The sequence below is a fragment of the Myotis daubentonii genome, chromosome 8, assembly GCF_963259705.1.
Source record: "Myotis daubentonii chromosome 8, mMyoDau2.1, whole genome shotgun sequence".
Lineage (NCBI taxonomy): Eukaryota > Metazoa > Chordata > Mammalia > Chiroptera > Vespertilionidae > Myotis > Myotis daubentonii.
In genome coordinates, this window is record NC_081847.1 from 5,845,747 (window position 1) to 5,856,440 (window position 10,694).

Here is a 10,694-nt window from a genome sequence, read left to right on the forward strand (position 1 = left end):
TGTGCCCTCTCGCAGTCTGGGACCCCTCGGGAGATAACGACCTGCTGGCTTAGGCCTGCTCCTGGGTGGCAGAGGGCAGGCCCAATCCCTAGGTGTAGCCCCTGGTTGGGCTCAGAGCAGGGCCGATTGGGGAGTTGGGGTGCCACCCCCTGTCATGCATAGAGCAGGGCGGATTGGGAGGTTGCGATGCCACCCTCAGTCATGCTCAGGGTAGGGCCAATTGGGGGGTTGGGGCACCGCCCCCTGTCACACTCAAGGCAGGGTCGATGGGGAGGTTGTGGCGCCACCCCCTGTCACGCACAGAGCAGGGCCAATCAGGGGGTTGGGGCACTGCCCCCTGTCATGCACAGAGCAGGGCCAATCAGGGGGGTGGGGGCTCCGTACTCTGTCATGCACAGAGCAGGGTCAATCAGGGGGTTGGGGAGCTGCCCCCTGTCACTCACAGAGTAGGGCCCATAGGGGAGTTGGGGCACCGCCCCCTGTCACACACAGAGCAGGGTGGATCAGGGGGTTGGGGCGCCACCCTCTATCACCCACAGAGTAGGGCCGTTCAGGGGGTTGGGGCGCCGCCACTGTCACACTCAGGGCAGGGCCGATGGGGAGGTTATGGCTCTACCCCATCACACACAGAGCAGGGCCCGGTGGGGGGGAGGGAGGGGGCGCCGCACCCTGTCACACACAGAGCAGGGCTGATCAGGGGGTTGAGGCACCGCATGCTGTCACACACAGAGCCACAGGGTGATCAGAGGGTTGGGGAGCTCCCCCCTATCAGGCACAGAGCAAGGGCGATCAGGGGTTTTGGGCGCTGCCCCCTGTCACACTGATCCCAGTGCCAGGAGGCCTCGAGGCTCCGCTGATCCCGGTGCTGGGAGGCATATTACCCTTTTACTATATAGGATAGAGGCCTGGTGCATGGGTGGGGCCGGCTGGTTTGCCCTGAAGGGTGTCCTGGATCAGGGTGGGGGTCCCCACTGGGGTGCCTGGCCAGCCTGGATGAGGGGATGATGGTTGTTTGCAGCTGGTCACACACCCTTCAGGGTGGGGGTCCCCATTGGGGTGCCTGGCCAGTCTGGGTGAGGGGCTGAGGGCTGTTTTCAGGCTGGCGGGTGACTGAAGCTCCCAACCACTCCTTTTTTTCTTTTTTCTTTTTTTATTCTGGGCCAGCTTTAGCTCTGACTCCAGCTCTGAAGCCTCTGCTGCTGAAAGCAGGTATCTGGTTTGTTTGTGTTCTATAATCGAAACACTGTATCAACTCCAGCTCTGAGATCCTGGCTCGCTGAAAGCATGTTTCTGGGGTTTTGTTTAGCTTCTATATTTGTAACTATGTTTCAAACTGCAAGCTCAGAGGCTGGCGAGGCAGACGGGGAATGTTGGAGTCCTCCATCACTGAAGCAAGCAAGCCTCATGTTAGTTTCAAGCTGCCTGGATGCCGGCCGCCATCTTGGCTGGCAGTTAATTTGCATATCGCCCTGATTAGCCAATGGGAAGGGTAGCGGACCTACACTAATTACCATGTTTCTCTTTTATTAGATAGGATAATAATAATAAATAAATAAAAATGGAACATGTATCTACTGCTATGCAGTCAACAAAGAAAACTCAGAGTGTACTCCAAAGCCAACTGGCCAAGGTGGGAGGAGACAAATGTATTTACTGCTGCAGACGAAGCCAGTCCCCAAAGCTGGCACTGCACCCACAAGCAGCAATGAGGAGAGAAGCAGAGAGGAAACAGTGGGAGCAGAGCGAGGATGTCTCAGAGTCAAGCCACCGAGGGTCAGAGAGTTTTCACAGCTGAAAGGCGGACCAACATTAAGAAGAAACATAACAGGAGTGAATGTAAAGACTGGATTTTTTTCTAGTACAATGAAAGGAGAGCAGCGGCTTGGTAAGTGGTATGAAGGGTCCACCATGTGCTGGACAGCAGAGAGCCTTTATCTCATCTCATTGCCACATAGTCCTCAAGGTGGCAAACAGGACAGCGGAGGCCCAAGGAGCCCGAGTAATTCGCTCACGGCCACATTCTGCACATATTGCAGCAAAGCTAGTCCAGGTCCCCAGAACTCCAAGATACGTTCTCCCATTTCCCACAAACAGCTCCTCATGGAATGAATATGAAGGGCAATTCACATGAAAAAGACCTGGACACCACTGGACCACAGGTTTTTAAAAGCTGTGTCGATTGAAGGCTACATGGCTAAAAGGCAGGGTCACAAATCTCGGGGCCATAACTCTCTCACTGTACTTCAGGGACCCACTGGGGCATTTGTAACCCAGGCTTGCGAACGAATGAGAGCCCACAGTTAATTAATCAGTTCCAGGGTCTCTCTAATGATTCTGAGTCAGATCCTGGATCCAGAAATCTTAAGAAATTGGAACAACCCCTAGGGAAAGCTTAGAAATGAGGCGCCCCCTGGTGGTCATCTTGCCCAGGACAATGGTGCATTCTAGAGCATTCTACCACCTACTGAGATGCTCCAAGCAATTCATTTGATCTCTTTTTGAAAAATTACCTTTCAATCATTGAAATTATTTTCATCTTAACCTTTGCAATCAATATCTTATATTTCAGAGAACGTTTATTATATACTTATTTACAACTGCATTCCAAGTTCAGAAACCACTACTATGCACATATAGAATTAAAGTATTAGCTCTTTGTTTTCTTTATTTTTATTGTCAACACTATTACAGATATTTCCATTCCCCCCCCCCCCGCACTTTGCCCACCTCCACTAGGCCCCCACCCCACTTCCCTCTAGCCATCACCACACTCTTGTCCTAGTCTATGGGGTATGCATATGTGTTATTTGGAGCTAATCTCTTCCTTCATTCAGTCCCCTCGTGCCCTCTGAGATCTGTCAGTCTGTTCCATGTATCCATGCCTCTGGACCTATTTTGTTCATCAGTTTATTTTGTTCATTAGATTCCACACATAAGTGAGCTCATACGGTATTTATTGTTCTCTGACTGGCTAATGTCACTCAGCATAATCATCTCCAGGTCCCTCTATGCTGTCTCAGAGGGGAAGAGGTCCTTTCTTTTTACAACTGCATCATATTCTATTGTGTAAATGTATCACAGCTTTTTTTTTTAAATATATTTTATTGATTTTTTACAGAGAGGAAGGGAGAGAGATAGAGAGTTAGAAACATCGATGAGAGAGAAACATCGATCAGCTGCCTCCTGCACACCCCCTACTGGGGATGTGCCCGCAACCCAGGTACATGCCCTTGACCGGAATCGAACCTGGGACCTTTCAGTCCGCAGGCCGACGCTCTATCCACTGAGCCAAACTGGTTACGGCAGTATCACAGCTTTTTTATCCACTCATCTACTGATGGGCACTTGGGCTGTTTTCAAATAATGCTGCTATGAATAGAGGGGTACATATATTCTTTCTAATTGATGTTTTGGGATTCTTAGAATATATTTCCAGAAGTGGGATCGCTAGGGCAAAAGGAAGTTACATTTTTAATTTTTTGAGGAAACTCCATACTGTTTTCCATAATGGCTGTACCAGTCTGCATTCCCACCAGCAGTGTACTAGGGTTCCCTTTTCTCCACATCCTCGCCAGCACTTGTTTGTTGATGTATTGATGGTAGCCATTCTGGCAGGTGTGAGATGATGTCTGATTGTGGTTTTAATTTGCATCTCTCTGAAGATTAGTGACATTGAGCACCTTTTCATGTCTCTTGGCCATCTGCATGTCCTCTTTGGAGAAGTATCTATTCAGGTCCTTTGCCCATTTTTTAAATTGGATTGTTTGTCATCCTGGTGTTGAGTTGTATACATTCTTTATATATTTTGGAAATTAGCCCCCTTATTAGATGTCTCATTGACAAATATGTGATCCCATACCATGGGCTCCCTTTTTATTTTAGCTCTTTATCATGAACTTCTCAAAAGGAAAAAAAAAAAAGCAAGAGAACACAAATCCATCTCCCACTCAGTATAGAAATTTTCAAGCTTTATTTAAATTGACATTGTCATGACGCCTTTGATGAAAAGTAATTATTTCACAGAGAAGAAGGTGAAAATTTCCAAGGGAGGTTAATCACTTCCTGTAAGTAACTCACATTTTCTTAGCAGCCTTATGGTAGTCTTAGGCTCTGAATTGGTGCCTTATTATTTCTGTTACCCATTGTAAACCCTGTTTATTCTCTGCCTCATTTATTTTGATGAAAATAACTCCCAGAGTATTGAGTTCCAGTGGATGGTTCTGCTTACTTGCTTTTGAGCATTGATCAGCCACAAATTCAAAAATAAACACATAATTTTTTTGAGTGTAGAAAAGCAAAGAGAAGCAAAATTAATTAATTTGCCAACTTACTGTCATCAGTGAATCTTTTAGTTCTTTATCATAAGTTTCTCAGAAGGGGAAAAAAAAAACAGAGAGAGAGCAAAAGAATACAAGCCTGTCTCCCACTCAGTGTAGAAATTTTCAAGCTTTATTTAAATTGACATTGTCATGATGCCTTTGATGAGACGTGACTATTTTACAGAGAAAAAGGCAAAAACAGATGGATTGTCATGATTCTGGATGACAGAATCTATAAGCCAGGAGTCTGCAAAATTTTCTATAAAGGGCAGAGAGAAAATATTTTCGACTTTGCAGACCCAAAAGCCTCTGCCACAACCCACTAGATCTGCTGCTACAGCAAAAGCTTCCAGAAACAACATGTCAAAAAACAGATGCAGCTGTGTTCCAATAAAACTTTATTTACAAAAACAAGCAGTGGGCCAGTTTTGTTCACCACCCATAATTTGCTAATGCCTGATATAGTGAACAATTTTTCTCCTTAAATTTGGAAAATATCCTGCAATATGCACCACTAAATCTGGTAATAATATGGAGCTCACAATTCTATTCCTGTTATACGGGCATTTACTTGGTTGTTTATTTTTAAATATGTGTAAAGAAATTGATTCAATCAACATCGTGATTGTGCCTTAGTAAGTCACATCAGTTATGTACCTTGTCATGTGACACAGAAATCACCTTTCTAAATTAGTAGCAAAAATTTACCAGCCCTTTATTATTATTATTTTTATTATTGTTATTATCTGGCTAGCCTCCAAGCAGACATTAAAAAGATGAAAACATCAGTCTCTTCTCATAGAAATTCTTGCTCTCCCGGGCATAGAGTCTAGTTAGTACTTCAAAGTTTAGACAAGTACATATTTTTTATATTTTCATTCTAATGTCTGTCTTGTTCTATATAAAACCTCCTAAATATTTTAATAACTTTTATTAGATGGCTTATAAGCTTTCTGACTGATATATGCTTACATTATTTGAATTTAATCTCATTAGGGTTTTGAAGGAAGTGCTGTAAAATCAGATTTCGTGTTTCTATGCCATTTGAAATTTGCTTCCTATCCATTTCATGGCAGCAGCAATCAAGGGCCTTATTTTTGAAAGCAGTTTCTGTGGCTGTATTTGGATGTATTAAAAATTGTCTAGAGGATAAGACACCCCCAAAATCAAGATGTATGTCTTTTGATTTTCCTTTGTAAAGTTTAGTGTAATGGATTCTTAGCTCAATCTTCATTTACATAGAAGATTTTCATTTGGAACCATACTTATGCCTCAGGATAAGTAGGAATGTCTTCATTGAATAGGACAAAAGGGTAATTTGCCCCTTTTGTGAATAAAACAGTATTAAAAGGCAGATCTATACTCTCGCTTTATGTTCGAATTTATTGTCAGCATAATTCTGTAAGTGATAAAGTAGATCATGCACCCACGCATGTCCTGGAAGGTTCCTGGAAGAGGTTCTGGAAGGTACCATCTTTTCATCTCGATATGGCAAGTATTGCTCTGTTTTCTGGAGTTCAGTGGAGATCATTGATTAGTCAACTCAGTGAGCCAAGGGGAGTTGAAATCTAACTCGGAGCCGGCATTGGTCTTCAGGCCCTGTGTATGTCCCAGTGTCTAGAATCACTTTCCCAGCAGCAGAAGCCACGGATGCTACGAAGAGATGCAGTAACGTCTTCCACGGGAGACACCGTCACATCAAACTCTGCCAGTGGCTTTACTCCACTTCGTAGCTGTGAGAGCAAAGATTTTTCCACTCTCTCTTGAAATTCCTTATAAATAAAGAGGGAGATGAAATAATATATTGCCTAAAAAGGAGCTTAGTTAAAGAAGTTTTAATGGAACACTGAAATAAGGGTAGCTGTTTCTTTCTTTCTTTTTTAATCGTATGGAAACTGTCGGGCACAGCTGTGTGTCCACATGTCCCACCGGGCCAGTGGCTTCTTCAGGCCGCTGTCACTCCAGGCCAGGGTGGGTACTGGCTTCGGCTGAGATGTGGGACCACCTCACCAGTTTCCAGAACTGCTGGTGAAGCAGTTAACGGTACATTTTCTTGAAACATTGAGTTTTAAGTCATTTTCACTAAGTACAATAGCGTCTCACCTTCCCTCATCAACGTCCCACCCTCTCGACTTTTGTCGCGTCCCTGGATCATCTGTGCGGTTATTACTTTACAGTTTTCCCTGAATGGATGTATTTATTTTAACTAGATAGATCTATTTTTAGAAGCAGCTTTATGAAACAACCACGAATGGAAAGCACAATGTCGCCAGCCTGGAACAGAAAGCCACCGTGTGCGCTGAGGGCTCCTAGGTAGATGTGCCCGTCACATCCCCTCGGGAGTTTCCCACCCCTTCCAGCTCCCGTCTGGCCCAGCACGCTGCCTGCGGTCTCCCTGAGATAAAAGCATCTGCAGGGATGGCAGGAAACCGGCTGTGAGTGCTTCCCCTCCGGGCTTAGGAGGGTGTGATGACCAGGCCAGCGCCCGCCCCGGCTGTAGGCTGCCTTTGGCATAGGGCCTTGCCTGTGGCATAAGCGGGGAAAAGTCCTCTCTTTTCACTGTCACCCTCAGGAGCCCTCATCATTCACCTCCTTCTTCACTATCCAGGTCCTTGCCGGGTTCTATGGAAGCGTTGTAACCATCACGGGACCTGCATCCCCATGTCCTCCTCCACGCCCTCCTCCCACGCCTCTGGTTCTGCCCTGTCCTACCCACGGAACCGAAGGTGTCCCCAGGAGGCCCTCCACCCATCTCCCCCCAGCCTCTCTTTAGCACGTGACCCTGTGAGCCAGGCTTCCTGAAGCATCGTTGGTGTGTACTGAGCTCATAGGAAGCTCCTTCGGTGCTCCTCAGGCTGTCCCTCCTCCTCTCGTCCTCCCCCCAGTCAGGAGCGCCCCAAAAACAAACCCTTGGTCTGCATCACCCTCCCCTTCTAGCCCTTGGCAAGCAAAGACAGTGTCCCCGTTTCACTACATATGACCTCACGCAAGCTACTTAAACCCCCCGGGATCTCAGTTTTCTCATCCATAAAGCGGGTAGTAATGTTCCCAGGACAGTGAGCTGTTCTAAGGGGTGAACTGCTCGGTGCATATAAAGGCCTCCGAACAATGCCCGGCATTCGGTAGATGCCCAGAAGGTGTTCGCTCGGATCCATCTGCCGTGATGCAGGGCCCGAGAGTCTGGTGGCCAGCACTTGGCCTTGGGAGAGGCTCCAGGGGCGTTTCCAGACCCGCCCAGACACCTCCTCCTCAGGCCCACACCCACCCGCCACCACGTGCCTGCTGGGTGCCGTTTCAGACACGGGCCCTCGAACACCTGCGGGAAGACCGATGGCCACCAGTGCCCAGGCACTGAGAGCGTGGTTGGTGGCCCTCAAATTCTCAGGTATCTGCTTCACTAACAAAAAAGGAAGTCAGACGGGATTGGCAGGGAGCCCTCGTGAAAACCGTTAGTAACATCTGCACAAATGATGGTGGATACTAGTAGAGGTGCAGTAACTCTGTACAGAGAGAAAAACTGAAAGTTTCTAAATGCATGAAAGGTCTCATTCTTTCAATAATTCTGTCTGTCTCTTAGTCATGCAACTGGGAATCATGTGATTTCCCTGTCTGGTAGGTTTGCATTTTTATCAAGTTTGCTTAATGCATGAAAATACAGTCTTTTCATTCGGGCAGCTTTCTCCTCACAGCAATCTCAAATCGTAGGAGAAAAATGGTACCTAAACCTACTTTATTTCATCCCGGTTAAATGGACCACATTTGTACCTACTTCATGAATAAAAGAATGAGGTCTTAGTAATGATTTTAAGTAAATTATATTTTATTAAAGGAGTACTTAAGTGCAGTATGTGGTTTTATTTTCTTAACATGCTATTTTCTGTAAGTATATTTCCTCTGAGTGCATTCAAAAGTCACGAGACTTAATTGTGTTCCTATAATTGCCTCAATATTATCTCAACGAAGAGGTTTGAGTCTCTGCAGCAGAAGCAGAGCCGCACTTTGGAGACCCTCGGTGGTTCGGTCAGCCTCACGTCCCGGCTTCTCACTGTGGGCGCCGCTTCCCGGGCTATCGTTCGCCGGTCGCACAAAGGAGCTCCTGTAAGAAGCGCCGGGTTATTGCTGGGCTCTGGAGGGCTGCCCCGGGCATCGTGGCACTGAACCCTGACCTCCAGTCCTACTTGTGGTATTGCTTGTACATCTTTGTCTTAAGCCAAAGCATTCGTGCTGATTATGAGGTATTTGGAAATAGAGATAAGAAAGGAATTAAGTCACCCATAATCGCACCATATAATCTCCTCAATCCCCTTCCCGAGGAATCCTCACTGTTGATGTTTTGGTGTGTAAGCCTGTTATATATAGATAATTTTTAGCAAGTACAACGATACATTCCTATATCCACCTTTTTTTTGGGGGGGGGGCTACTTTTACATTTTTCCCACTAAATAAACAGTGCACATTTCCCCTTCTTGTGAGCTATCCTTCTCCAGCAACAGTTTTTTATACTGAGGAAAAATTCACATAACAAAGTTAACCATTAACCGTTTTAAAGTGGGCAGTTCGGTGGCATTCAGTATATTCACAATGTGCACAGCCCTCCTTTCTGGCTGGTTCCGGAACATTTCATCACCCCAGAAGGAAACCCGGGGTCCTTTCGCCAGGACTCCTCTGTTCCCCTTCCTCGGCCCCCAGCCACCCTGAGCCTGCGCTCTGTGTCTGTGGATTTGCCTGCTCTGGACATTTTACATAAATGGAATCATACCACACGTGGCCTTCTGTGTCCTGCTGCTTTCACTCAGCGTGTTTTTGTGGTTCCGCCAGGTTGTGGTGTGTGTCAGAAGTTCATGCCTCTTTATGGCTGAATAATATTCCACTGTATGGACGGCCCACAGCTGTTTACCCATCATCAGCTGGTGGATATTTGGTTGTTCCCACCTTTGGGTGCCTGTGAATAGTGCCGCCATGAACATTCGGGTGCCAGATTTGAGTCCTGTTTCCAGTGCTCTGGGAGGTAGACCCAGCCATGAGGTTACTGGGTTTACAGCGATTCTGTGTTTAACGTGGGGAAGAACCACCACACTCTTTTCTGAGGGGCCGACCCATTTCACACTCCCGCCAACAATACCTGAGGATCCCGACGTCTTCGGTCCCCCCCGGAATTTATTACCTCGCGGGTATGAAGTGGCATCTCATCGTGGCAGCGACTGGCACGTCCCTCATCTGTAAGCTTGTGTACGTGGCAAGCCATTCGTGCAATTGATTTTCCTCGTGCACTGGTGGAGGACAATTGATAATTTCCTGTTGTTATAAACAATGCCATTGTGAGCACCCTCCCAGCACATTCCTCACACAAATTCATTGTTCTGTCTTGAATATATATCCCTAAAAGTGAATGTATTGGAGCAAAAATAAAGCTAGGGTTTTGGACATGTATTGACACATTGCCTCCAAGAAATATTGATCCAATTGATAATTCTGGTCCTACCTGACCTCTGTTTTGTAAGATACTCATTCCCACCAAAATACAAAAACGGGCTTAACAAACAAAATCGCTGCCTGCACTACAACCTGTTAGGGACTGAGCTGATGCAAATCTTTGTCACTTGTTTTTTTATTTTTTTCTAAAAAAAGACAATCAATATTGTGCTTTAAAAGTATCTAAGAGTCTGGCCGGTGTGGCTCGTTCTGCACACCAAAAGGTCAGTAGTTCAATTCCCGGTCAGGGCACATACCCAGGCTGCAGGCTCCATCCCCAGTAGGGGGCGTGCAGGAGGCGGCAGATGGATGTTTCTCTTCCTCTCCCTTCCTCTCTCGCTAAGAAAAAAAGAAATCAATAGAAACTTTTTTTTTTTTTTTGAAGTATCTGAGAGATATGACAAATGCCCATGAAAAGCCCTTCATTGGAACAGCTCAATTTATAAAGTCAAATAAACGACTGGCATGCTCAGGGTCAATCATTGGGTTTGAGCAATAACACATTGCTTTGATTCAATCCGAAAACCAGGTATTCGTAGGTGCAGTCAGATGCCTCTCCTGGAAACTGACGGTGTGTACACACTCTCCACAGCCACGCCTGCTCTGCGCTTCCTGCGCCTTCGGTTTAGGTGCCGTGGTTTCTGTACTTGTCGCCACTGGGGCACAAAGCACTTCTTTAGTGACAACCTAGCTTTCCCTTGTGGACTGTAAAGCGAAATTGTGCATGGAGCTGACGATTTGCCTCACTGTTTACCAAATAAATACGATCTTATGCACCTTGCAGGTCCTACATATGATTAGGAATTCAAGCAAAAGTATCCGATAGGCCAGGTCAACAGCAACTTGAATTTTTTTAAGTGTCTGTTTTTGTTAATTCCAGGACATTATGAATAAATTACATTG